The sequence below is a fragment of the Myripristis murdjan genome, chromosome 5, assembly GCF_902150065.1.
Source record: "Myripristis murdjan chromosome 5, fMyrMur1.1, whole genome shotgun sequence".
Taxonomy (NCBI): Eukaryota; Metazoa; Chordata; class Actinopteri; order Holocentriformes; family Holocentridae; genus Myripristis; species Myripristis murdjan.
In genome coordinates, this window is record NC_043984.1 from 5,992,497 (window position 1) to 6,006,339 (window position 13,843).

Sequence of the window (13,843 nt, forward strand, 5' to 3'; positions counted from 1 at the left end):
TGACATCCCATGCCCTCCATTTCATGTAACTTGTTTGTTCTTCAGTTGGGGTTAATGTTTGTTTTTGTGCTGTTTTGCTGGTTGAGGCTGCATTATAGTGCATTGGAGGTTTAAATTTGCAGTCTGGTTGAAGTATTTTGTTTCTCAGATAAGACTTGTTAGATGAGATTAGATTTGGTTACAGTGTGCAAGCTCTAATGTAGGGCATTTACAATTAGCAGTGCAAAAAGTCAAATAACATAAAAGAACATATGTAAATAGACAAAGATTAAAGTATTAAAGGAAGGAGGTTGTTTGTTCCCAAAGATGTTTGTCCTTGTTGCAATGGTAATGCAGCATAACGAGGCAGCTTCATACCCTCTTCCTCTCTTCCCCTCTTCCCCTCACCTTTTTTGTATTTTGGTGCTGTGATAGTTTAGGGTTTGTATAGTGCTGTTTTTGTCAGAGGAAACTGCTTTTCCATGCTCTGACAGAGAAACAGGGGAATGATTCTCGAAGACATTTAAGTTTGCAGAACAGAAGGAAACCAGCTTCATACAGATGGTCAGAGAACAGATTAGATTAGATTAGACTATATTATATTAGATCTTTCTCAGTTAAATTAGATTAATTTAGACTAGATTCAAATATATTACACAAGACTTATTCTACTATTACAATTGGAGAGCCGTGTGTGTGTTTATGTATCCCACCATTTAACCACTGATCCCAAATTTGATTATCATTAGCCTTACTGAGCCCAGTACTGGAACGGTGTATGTGTGAGAGATTAAAATGTGTGTGTGTGTGTGTGTGTGTGTGTGTGGTTAGGAAGACAGCCCCCTCAGCTATCCCCATCCCACACAGAGAGGTGTGGGACCAGTCTGCCATCCACCAGTGGAAAACAGATCGTTTTCACCCGCTGGGTATTTCACAACACGAGCTTACGATATCAAGAGAAGCTAATGCCTCTCTTGAGCTACCGTCAGCCTTCAATCCAGGCTCCAGCAGTTCCACTGACACAATGACGGTGTGAAACATTAAAGAAGCTCACAGAACTCACATGTTACTTAGCCAGTCCTTGATGAGCTGATTGCGTGTGAAAAGCAAGGCGAGGTCCCACTGCAGCACAACACAATACGTATGTGATTGTGAAATAACTTTCATTCTTACTTTCATTTCAATAGAGAATGTGAAAATAGGCTGAGGGTCTATGCAAACTTTATTTTATTGTATTGTATTTTATTTATATTTATTTTTGGGTTGGTACAGACTGCGAAGTGAATCACAACCCAGCGGATGGACCAGCAGAGCTTGGGCTTCTTTTCTTTTCTTTTTTTTTTTTTTTTCTTCGTTTCTTTCATGTATTTTTCTTTTCTTGTCTTGTTTTTCTTTGTTGAGAAAGAAAGTGAGAAAGCTCTTTCACTGGCAGAGTTGAATCTCTCAGGCTGATGGTGTGTGACAGCCACCATTTCACCACTGAACTATAATGTACTTCTTTAATGTCTTTATTAGCCTGTGATAGGCCTAGATGACTGCATGTCTCTTTAGACTTCTTTAGAACAAACAAACAAATAAATGAATGAATGAATACACTTCAATCAGACTTCTGCTGCTGTATACATGCAGCCATGTTGGGATGTTTTCACGTCAAAAGATGCCCGGCAAGTGCACTGATCAATTCCAATTGGTTTCTTTTGTCACAGCCTTAGAAATGTACAGCGACCAAATACATGACATCAAACCTTAAAACAAATTGCTTGAAATACATTTCTCCTCCTCCATAAATCAAAACAAAGAACAAATTATGGCTTTTTATTGTGTTGTTTTACAGTGATACCAGACAGACGCGATATTGAATTTCTTGAATGATTTATTTCAGAGGAGACATGTTGAAACGGCTCAAATATAGACTAAATGACATCCAGAACCAGCCTCCAATCGGCCAGCAGCCTACTTGGCTTCACCATCAGCTCAACAGCAGGCCTATAATCTTTTTCTTGTTCACCGAAACTAACCAAATACTCCAGCTGCAATTTGGCTTCAAATCTATTCCAGATAGAGGGAGCTGAGCACCTCAAGCCTTCGTATCCAAGCTCTGCACAGACTTTAGATTGAGAGAGTGAGTGCAGGTCGCGGGAACATGAGCTATAACTGCTCACGTGTTGCTGTTGCTGGTGTTTGTGTGCAAAGATAATGAAATGAATTATATCATGAGGGCCAGTGAGCCTTGACATCCAGAGTGGAGTGCATGAGAGGCTTTACAGCCCGTCACAAACATCAGTGCGCTGTGACAGGCCATTGCTAACATTCAGTCTGCAACAAACACATTTTTTTTAACGTCTGGAGAATATGTTTTGTAGGCCACAGCATCTCTGTAGCACCACAATCCTTCATTTATAAAAGTATTTTGTCACAAATTTTACACACACAAAAAAAAAAAAAAAAAATTGGACATTGCACTTGGCAAGAGAATATTTTGATTGTTCTAGCACTGGATAATGTAAGAGTAGCTTAGATTACATTACATTAATTAGACGAGATATGATTATGTTAGATCAGTTTAGATTAGATTTATATTACATTAGAATACATCTCACTAGAAGATTATTTTAGATCATATTAGATTAGATTAGATTGGATTGGATTACACAGTAAAGTGGAGGGGTATGAAAGGGTGTGAAAACTCCAGTTTAGGTACTCTGTAATTAGCAGCACTAACAAATTATACAACATAAAAAACATGTGCTTCAAATTTGCATCACCGTGAAGTCGTGATTTCACTGTTGTTCCATTATTCATGTAACATGTCATTTTGATGGGTTACTGTATATTTCAGGCCATCACAGTCTCTCCGTTACCAGGAGACTTCCCTCAGCTTCAGAATCTACATCAGGCAGTGCGACCAAACTGCATGCTAATTTCCTGCTGTGGGATTTTGTGTGTTTATGCAGACTGCACTGTTTCCTTTTGCAGTGGGAATTCAGCATCAGCGACCAGCTTGACACCCTTTCCCCTCTGTTTCAGGGAATTTAGACTTGTTTACTTTCTGTTTTTGTCTAAAGTATTCTGTTGGCAGAGGCCACCGTTTTTTTATTTCCAGCAAGTGAGTATGGAGGGTGGAGAGCTAGAAGCATCTGCTGCTTGTGTGTGTGCACGCCCCTGTGTGTATGTGTGGTGGGTGGCGGCAGGGGGATGGTTGCGTCTGTGTATTTGTGCATGCATGCATTTTTATCTGTGCACCTGTTTGTGGGTATATGTCTAGTGTGTGCATAGGCATATGCTAGCTGTGTGCATGTATGTGTGTGTGTTTCTGTGTAGGAGTGTGTGTGTGTGTGTGTGTGTGTGGTGGCCACAGGTCATTTAACCTGACAGCTGGCTGCCGTTGGAAGGCAGGGAACTGCCACCTTTGCAGCTGAACCAATTAGCTCACCAAGGCTTATAGAGGCAATGAAAGATAAGACTGTTAATTAAGTGAACTTGGCCGAACCACCGCAGCATACAGTACATACCACAGCCTGTCTCTGTAAAGCTTCAGCTAGTTAGTGCAACCAGTCAGCCAAACCAGCTGGTTAAAATGGTGAGCTTGGGTTAATGAGGATATTTCAAGATACTAAGCAAAGGTTTCACATCCCTACAGCCAAGTAAATAAAAGCCTTTTCAACTGCATTTTTCATCTGCTTGAATCATGTTTTTGTGAACTTCAGCCGTCGTTGTTACAGAGAAAGATAAAAGCTCAAGATAAAAAAAAAATAATCATTTCCATGCAATCACTACAGAGATACTGATTAAAAATGAGTAAGCAAATTAAATCCATACTGTTATAATGGACATATTGACATTTGATACAAAAGGCACAGAGCAATTTGTACAAATCAATTCTTTCCTACATGGACGTCATTGCATTTACCAGTAATCATGAACAAAGCTCTACAAACAAAATTTGCCCCTGCTCTGCAGTCTGCATGTTCTCCTCCTGCCTGCATGGGTTTCCACCAGGAGCTCCAGTTTCCTCCTGCAGTCCAAAGTCATGCATGTTAGGTTAACTGGAGATACTAAATTTCCAACAAGCATGAATGTGTCTGTCTGCTCTGGACTGGCGACCTGTCCACGGTGATTCCCCGCTTTCTTCCCAGTGAGTGCTGGGATAGGCTCCAGTACTGTGCAACCCTAACTAGAATAAGTGGCTTGGAAAATGAATGGAAATGATATGGCACATGATATAGAAAGTTCCCAAGTGTAAACTAATTGATTTTAAAACTCATTTGTACCTACTTCTGTTGATATGTTAAATTGTGGGCACTGAGATGATAGTGATTGTTCAATGGTTTTATGCTGCTGGGATGTGCAACATGCTGGGACAAGACATTACAATGCACATTGTGCTGTCGGAGGCATGGGCATTATTCATAATGGTATTTGTATATATGAGTATGATGACTCGTTGTAATGCAGTGACACTTGAGTCCAAGGAAAATTCTGTTTTGGGACAATAAAGTATATATTTTAGCACCCTAATAATTTCACTTGCTATCAGTGCATCAAACCAATAAATGACATGGCTGACTTGATGCCCACAGGTGAATAATATAAGACCGACAGTACAAGCAGTTGTGACATGTACAACGTGTCTTGGTTCTCTCAGATCTCATTTCTATGAACGAAACTTCTGGCTTGATGTCTGTCTTCTAAGAATAAGAGTATGAGTAAACTTTATTGTCCCCAAGGGAAATTTGTCTCGGGCAAAGAGCTACATCCCATTGCTTCACAGAATTTTTTTTTTTTTTTTTTGTGGATGAATCAAATGTAATGTGTCCGCTCCCACATCAGTGTATGAAGCATAAGCATTTACGGAATCCAGCATAGATGACTCATACAAGCCCATCTCACAAAAATGTGAGACAAAGTTAACATCAAAAATATGAAACTCCTTGCATGATGCCGCATGTTTTGCTTCTTTTTTTTTTTTTTCCCCACAGGTTTCATCAAGTGTCAAAACATCTATCACCACCCTGGGGCCGAGCTAGAACACAGAAAATAGGAAAGGAGAAGTAATGCATGGATAATCACTGAAAAACTGATCGTTTTCATAACTTTGAACCTGATGTTAACTTTTTTTTTAAATACTAAAAGCAGATTTTCCAGTTTATTATAAGTATTCAGCAGCCACTGCACTTGAACTTTCTGAAAGTACCCACTCACAGTATACCTAGATTATAGAGTCCTCCATTGTGTCAAATTATTCAGCCTGCATATGACTCCTCCATAGTTTCATTTTTTCTTTTATTATTATTCGATATTTAGCCTTTTGCAGCATGTAAGAACTTCATTCAGTGCCCTTGTGAGGGATTTGTTTGTCTGTGATATTGACTGCAGCTTGATCCCTCGTTCTTGATGTCTGCTCGTCTGGTACATGATGTGCTAATTCCTAAGAAATTTCACTTATTGGATGGTGAAGAATTAAACTGAAATGAAATGAACTGAACTGAGCAATATTTACTGCAGAGATGCATGAAAGATGGTGATAAGAGGTATGATTCATATCCACAATTAAGAATAAAATGTCATGCACCCCCACAGAGGTGTCAAATTCAATGTGCAGGTCAGTCCAAATTGTGACAACCCAATATCATTTTATAACCACAATATGGAGCTTTTATTATGGATTGGCCATCAGTCATGTCCAGTCTGGCTGAGGTCCCTCCCTGACTACGGCCACATAAAACAGTCTGTTAAACTGGCAATCAGCTTTTATTTAATTGCACATTTTACTTTCTCATTTCATTGTATTTTTATGTAAATGAATGACTCTGTCAGGAGTCTGTGTTTATGGACTTTTGAGTTGAACTTTATGAAGTTAGTGTCTGTGGTTTATGGACTTTGTGTTTTGGTTTCCTGTGTGTGCTTAGTGCCTCTGTGATATTACTTTGCAGTGTGTTTGCAACATGTTTTCTACCATGTTTGCCGGTCCTGTGTTATTTTCTGTTAATATTTTAGTTTGGTATATCTTCCTCGGAGTTCTAGGCTCTTGTGTTTCTTTAGTATTCATCTCTGCTGTTCATTAGTTCTTCTCTAGACAGGTTGTTACCTCCAGTGTTCCTCATGTGCTGCTGTAGCCCCGCTCTGCCTTATTTTCCCCTGCACACCTGTCTTGTATTAGTCTCCTTGGCTCTACCCTCGTGGTGCTGCCTGCCACACCCTCGTTGTCGTCTTTGTCAGCCAATCCTTATGTTTCCCTCCTTATTCCAGCTGCATCTTGTCCTTGTGATTAGCTCTCTTTGTATTTATACCTGTGTGTTTCCTTTGTTCTGTGTCTGTCTGCGTTTCTCCGGTGTTACATTATTTTATTGTTCATGCTCTTGTGTTTATACTTGTTTTGTTCTACCCAGCCAGTGCAGTTTGCCTTTGCCTGCCTGTCTGGTAAATAAATAATTATTTCTTCAGTTCCTATTGCCTGTCTTGTTGCTTCTTGCATTTGGGTCCACCTGTCTGCATCAACCGTGACAGCCTCACTTAATGAGTAGTAGTCTTTCCCACAGTTTCTCTTTCTTAAAGCACTGCAAACCCAAAGAGAATTCCATTAGTCTAGGTTTCAAATGGAGAGTTTTAGTCTCTCGAAATGCTGTCTCAAAGGCTTTTAGTCATTAACCAGAATAAAGAGTACAATTCTTGTGGGGGAGGGGGGACAATGATAACTCTCGTATTTAATTTGTTTTTGTAAATGACGAAATGTGAAGATAAAAATGCCGGCACAAAATATTGGCTATCAGCAGCTTCAGTCCAGAAAAAATAGAGATTGCAGGCAGGGTTTGAAGGCAGTTGCCAATCAGCTGAAGTCAAGCATCCAGTGTAATGTTGGCCACAGGCTTTGTGGCTCTGCCCACATGACCAAGGCCTCAGCTGCAGAGGAATATCTGAAAACTGTAGAGTCCAAGAGCATGATGTCAATTATTGATAATGTTGATGGCAAAGCAGAGGAGCCTTGACTAATAATGCCGGGGTGGATTGAGGGTTCCAAAAAAAAAAAAAAAAAAAAAACTGTGTGTGGGCACACTGTGTATGTGTGTGTGAGAGAGAGAGAGAAAGAGAGAGAGAGAAGAAAGTTTGAGGGATGTAGAGGAGGGGTTGCAATTTATTCTAAACTTTTTAATTAATTAATTAATTAAATTGAGAGCTGCTGTGTATGTGTATGTGAGTGTGTGTGCATGCGTGCATGGGCATGCACATCTAAAAAATACTTTGTGTGCAAGTATGTATTTGATAGAAAAAGCATGTGTTTGTGTATAAACAAATTCTTTTTCATACTTCCACACTTTTTATGTCACTAAAGCATTGTTTATGAAATAGATTTCTTCAGTACTTTGGAACTGAAGTCAAGCCGTTAGGAAGTCAAGCAGAGAATAGTTATTTATGTCTAAATGAGTCATAGCCCAGTCTGCCCTGAGCAGACAGGCATGACTAATCAAACTGGCTGTGTTTGGAGGTCAGTCACAGAGGAGACTTCGCCCTGGGCTGCACCCTAAAACTAGTGAGTGTCTCAGCAAAGATAAATATGCTCAAGTTTAGTTGCAAAAAAACACTGCGCTTGTATATAATTGACTGAATCACAGCTAGAGATTTTGGTGCAACTTAAGTGAAACCAAGCCTGAGGTTAATACTAATACATGTTTAACACTTGCACACTTAAATGATTTAATCATTGGTTTGTCACTGGGGTAAAGTGGTTAACCACTGATGTCCATTAATAACACACACATTCATGTGCACATACTTTCACCTTCACCTGCACACCTGCAACAGTTTTTCTGCCTCTAACTATTAGAGCCAACATGGACACAGTCCTTTTCATTACCACTAACTCACCCTGCATCAGGGTTATTCCATTTCATAGCAGTTGTATTTGTTTTTGTATGTCTCCTGTTATTTAGCATTTGTTTACCAGTTCCTACTGTGGACAGTTTGCATCATTTGGTTTATTTACCTGTATCGGTTTGTCATCTTGTTTTTTTTTTTTTGTTTTTTTGTTTTTTTTGTTTATTTGTTTTGTTTGTTTGTTTGTTTTTAACTCTAGATCAACACCGCATTTCACCTGCAGTCTGACTGCCATCTTACCTCTGGGCAGGTCGCTGTAAAAATCTATAAATCCTGTCTGGTCAACCATCTATAGAATACTTAATGAACCATACCAATGATTTTGCATGTTTAGTGTCATATCTGCAAAATGCCTTTCTTCATACCAGTATTCCATCACCGTACACATTAGTTTTCCTTAAAGCAGCAGCACTGCAGCACACTTGTTTTGATGACTTGAAATTGGGCGGCGTAATCTGGACAGAGTGATCTGAACAGATCTGAAAGCTTTCCAAAAAATAGTCCCCATGGAAATGTTTGCTGTACAGTGAATTAGCAGTTCATGGTTTATGAATGGTGATGACCTTGTTAGCTTCAGAAGCACAACATTATAAAGAGGGTATTTTAACGAAAAATTCACATTTGAAAATAGAGGGTTTGGATTATGTCATGACATCTTAAGTAATTTGCAAAATGATTTGTTGCGATGCAAAATGTGGGCAAATTGTAGTAAATGGGCCAAACATTCAAAATCACTGGCCTTCAAGGCTCCTGCAGACTTCCAGCAAAGTCCCCAATTTGAAATCTTCCAATGTCACAAAGACCCAACACACCACAGGGGTTTGAGTTGAAAGAGGTTGTCATTTGTCTTTTCCAGTTGGCAGGCAACTCCCAGTCAGCAGGTGGTCCACACACTGGTTACATCACAGTGCCATCAAATTCCTGGCAAAACAAGTCATTCCCAGTGAAGAAAAAGTCCTCAGTCTCTTGTTTGTAGGTGAAGTGTCCTGCAATTCTGCTGCTCATTGTGATGACTAAAGCAAAACTGGGGCCCATGATGTGCTTGAGTACTTTACTGGAATACAATAGAGCTCAGCGACATATGAATTCTGCCTGGTTTTTGTATTGGACTTTTTTGCAGGAAAAAAACTGTAGGTGTAGCACTTTCCCTAGGCCATGTTGACAGTAATAAATATTGCATAGAACTAAGCTCCCACACACCATCACTTGCAAATCTTAAAATGTCTTCATCTAAGTTTGACTGCAATGCTGTAGGGTGAAAACATTGTAAAGAGGAAAAGGGGCAATTTATCCACTGGCAGTACCCTCAATAGATCAGCAGTCACAATACATGTATGTTTTGAGTAAAGGGTCGGACTGTGAGTTTCTCTTGATTGGACCATGCTATGTAATCATCACTCTCCCCACCTGCATGTATCTCCTCAGCTGAAGGCAACAAGTTCGTAACATTCACAAATTCATAAGTAGACAAGCTGGTGGAAAGTGGGTACTCCAAAGACTTTGATTACAACATTTCATTACAAAATGTAATTTGGAGCACAGTGAATGTTACAGACAGATGATACACAACAATATAAGAGTTTATTTTTCCATTAATGCACATACTCAGCATCCCCTACATTGCTATCCCTCTGACCAACAACATTCATCCGTGTAAGGCAGCTGAAAGCATGCTTGAAGGTTGTGTCCATCCTTAGTTATGTTTATAGAGCCACACCAAGAATTTCAAGTATGTCACAAATGCAAATGTCAGCGCACTGGACACTCTAACAGCATCTGATACAGAGTTACCACCAGAGAGATTTGGTGACAAAATGTCAGCACTGCTGCCTGGGAATGACACTCAGAGCCTATGATAAATTATTGCCTTGCAGGAGTTATTTGTTTTTGGAATTGCAAGTGTCAATAGACAATTTTTGTTGTTTAGTAAAGTGGGAAATGTTGACTAGTGTTTGACCGATCTGAGTGTGCACTCCATCAGATCTCAATTTACCAAAACAAAGGAGCAACAAGTGGCCATTTTCAGTTCAGGCTAAGTGTCCGATGCATCAAGTGTCAAGTGTCCAAATGATTGGTTAGGGAGGAAGCCCACACACTTCCTCCAATACCTTTTTTGATCTTGGCATACAGAAATCCTGTCAGGAGGCAATGCGTGTGGTAGCAAGCTTGAAAACCCAGGCTTTCTGTAATTGACGATGCCCTTGCTGTGAACTGTGTTCCTGACAGAGATAGAGAGAAGGAAACAGAGACAAAGGTGGAGAGAAACCTATTATGCAGAGCTTGAACTATATGCCTTGTCTTCAGGCACTGAATCTGACTTGTCATTTTTCCTGTAACAAGAAACAAGCAGAGAGACCGCCTAGAACACAGCAATAAGATTATTTCATCAGTTTATTTGCTGTTTAGCATCACTTCTGAACAGAACACTAAGCAGCAAACTGACTAAAACTTTGAGGGTTTCACTAACACAGACTGCACCTATAAAGGAGGGGGAAAAGAGGGATGAAATTAGGGTCATAAAGATAGGATGAAGGAAGGGTTGAAAGGATGAATTCAGAGATAAGTTGCAGAATTGGGCGGTATTGGCATTTGGCCAAGTGATGGCCTTGTAAAACCCAGGGAGCTGAGATTCAGGGAAGGGGCGCCATCTCATCATAGGGAGTCTTTAAGGCTCCATCGAATCCCCCTGTGGTTCCTTAGCTCAGAGTAAAAGAGGGGAGAGTGAAAAGTGGAGCAAAGGGGATTGGGAGGGAGAGACGTGAGAACTGAGACAAATGGGAGAAAGGAGCTCGTCACACCTATATGGTCTTGAAAAGGAAATTGTCTTACAAGATGAGATAGGGCCTTTGCCCTTCAACATAAGTTTTAGAAACTTCATTGACATCTAAGATTTGTTGTTTTTAAACTGATAGCGATCCTTAGGATTTTTTGAGTTTTAACCCTATAAAGCCATTTGTATCATATATGATACACGTTATCAAATAACACATTCCGTTTTCAGTTTAATCAATACTTGACCAAAATACTGTTGTATACCTTTGGACACTTCCCCTGTTCACCCTGGACCATACCATTGGCACTTCAAGTACTGTCATATATGATACAACAGAAAAATCATCTGTGATAACATTTTTTGAAAAATCTTTGTTTTTTTTTACATTTTGTTATAGGACTAAATAAAGGGTTCAGTTTCAAAAAATTGGAATTCATGGAATTCATAATTCTTTCATAGTTCAGGCTTTATAGGGTTAAGCAGTTGTCAGAGAAGTTACCACAGGGATGGCTTGCTTTTGGCAGCCAAGCGTTCATAATAACGTCACTGTTTGATCCTTTTATGTTGACTTTTCCAATCATTGTGAAGCACGCACCAAGCGTTGGATTGTTCACCCGCTGATAGGGAACGTGAGCTGGGTTTAGACTGTTTTAAGGCAGGTTAGTTTGGCCCTACTGGTGCTGTGTTGTTGCAGGAGTAATTCTGGTTTGCTTAGGTGCACGCTGCCCAATTACGCCTGCAATTGATCCAGGGCTTGTAAATGTGACATATGTGGACTCTCAAGTATATCATCTGTTGGAAAGGTCTGGCAGCCTGTCAAACATGGTAGTAAAGATATTGCTATTGATAGTCCTTGTAACTCTCTCCAAGCATAATGGATTTATTGGCACTCTTAATAACTGACCTTCTCTAGTGTTCATGCCAGTTAAGAACATATGGAGAAATTGCTGAATATAAAAATGCAGTTTTTCCTCAGGTCATTGTATAATGCTAGGCTTTTGAAACCTGAGTAACTGTCAGATGACAATGAACAAATTGCATATATAAATGTATGAATTTTGGTTTTCTGAAGACCCCATTTTCAGGCGTCTTGGATAAATTTTTGGTTGCACAGTCTGTTCAAAAGGCATTGTTCTCACTTGTCCAAATTTTAAAAAATAAAAATCAAATTAATTTAAAAAAGGAATAATTGTTCCACAGTTTGATTAAACCATGTTTGGTATCAATGCTTAAAATGTGCACAGTTGAATGCACGTTGAGCCATCACCTAATTCCAAAAGGTAAGCCAAAATCAGTGATGCTAGAACTAAATCATTAATCAATAAAATGTCAGTGCTCAATCATGTGCAAATTATGTGAGGTTTAGTCCAGTGGACTAAACTTCCTCCCTTTTTTCAGACCATTTCAGGGGTAGATAGAACATTAACAGTCAAAGCCAAATAGAAGTGGTATTAGATAGAAAGAAGTGTCATTGGAACCACTTCTATGAAAACTGGGAACCTGAAGATGGACCTATTAAGATGTCCATGCCAGTTTTTCCCCTCACCAAAATTTAGTCTAACTTTGGAGTAATATTTAGTCTCCTTGCCGACAATAGAGCATGAGTTTCTCGGGTTGTCTAGGTATCTTCACTCTACTTCACACTTTAAAACAGAGCGCACAACAGCTTCTAAAAGACAGTATGTTGACGGGCCGTTGGAATGATAAGGGGCTAATTTGCACAATCTTGCCTTAAATGCATATGCATGAAGGAGAAAAATGCACTGCGCAGTGACACGGCATGTGTGCTTCAGATGACAGGCAAGCGGTATTTCCAGGCTGTTGCACCCATTTGACAAGAGCAGAATGCACCTGAAAAGATGCACAGAAGACGTAGGAAACCTTGCTGGCCCTCCGTGTATGTAGCTGAGCAAGCACCTTTTCTGAAAGGAAATGGAACTGGTTGAACCCTTTAGTTTGTTTGTTTGTTTCTTTTGCTTTTCCTTCTTGTCTTACAGCGGAGCACTCTGTCCAGACAGCACACAGATTTCAGTCTTTACAAACATAAACTTTATTTTAAATGAATTTAAAGATTGGAATCAGTCTATGCCTAGAATCTCTTAAAGTCACCGTCCATCAGTGGGTCAAGGGAGTGTTAGGGTCCTCTCTTCCTCCTTCATAGCTGGCTGGGCCAGGCCATGTAGAGAAGTTAGCGGGTGGCAGGGGGCCTACAGGCAGAGAGGCTGAGTTAAGGGCAGAATTATATAGTCTTCCTAACTGGGAGTGGTTCCATTGCCCCTTCACTTGTCCCACAAATAAACAGCCGACCAACCCAACTAAAATATTCTACTTCAAATGCAATAGTTCATGTAAGTTAAATGAATGAAAAACAAATAACACTCTAAATTAGGAAACCAAAAAATAACTTGGCCCCAACAAAATCAAAACTAAAGCCAACAAAAAAAAAAATAAAAAAAAAATACTGTGTGACCTTAGCATATGTTGAATTTAAGCAACTGCTTGTAATTAGTCCCTTGGAGCTGTATTGTGGAATACTGAGGAGTTATCTCCTAAACCAAGTGAATTAGGAGAATGACTTAGCTGGGAGGAGAGGCACAGAATGCTTCACCCCTCAGCAAATCCCACAGCACTTCCTCTCCCATCTCTCTCCTCGTTGCGTGCACCTCTCGGCGGTCCACTGCTGAGCCTACATTTTCGGGTGTTGTTGCGCCGCCACCCCATCTCTCTCTGCAGTGCAAGCTGTGGTGCAGCTCTCCTGCCATGCTCTACTCACCTTGGGTCGCTTGGCCCCGTCACACCCGTATCTCTGGGCGTTCCCCAAAGACCCAACCTGCTGCTTGCCAACTGGCTCCTCATGCAGCTCTCCACTGCTGCCTAAAAAGAGAACAAATCCCAGGAAGAACCCACCCGGCCCAGGTAGCGCACCAATCACCTTTCACCCGCTCCAAGTGGACAGGTGTTCCCCATTAATCTAGGTGGCTAATCAGTGGGCACATTCTCACGTGCCACACACACACACACACACACACACACACACACACACACACACACCTGTGACGGAATGACATAAGATTATCTGGTATTTTTTAATAAGTCTTCTCCTTCAGGTTGTTTTGATCACATGTAAAGTAGTGTAGTTAGTCAAAGAGTTGCTAGGCACCAACGTAATATGAGGTACTTAAGGGATGGAAAGTGAGTCAGCTGGGTGATTAAACTGAT

At 40.3% G+C, this 13,843-nt stretch overlaps 1 long non-coding RNA gene across 1 annotated transcript; it reads right to left on the bottom strand.

Annotated features, from left to right (window-relative positions):
- Positions 1-12,652: 12,652 nt before the first annotated feature.
- Positions 12,653-13,509, bottom strand: LOC115359726 (uncharacterized). The gene is made up of 2 exons (XR_003928275.1): positions 13,398-13,509; positions 12,653-12,831 (listed from the first exon to the last, which is right to left on the bottom strand). It is a non-coding gene; the product is annotated as an uncharacterized LOC115359726 (long non-coding RNA).
- Positions 13,510-13,843: the final 334 nt, after the last annotated feature.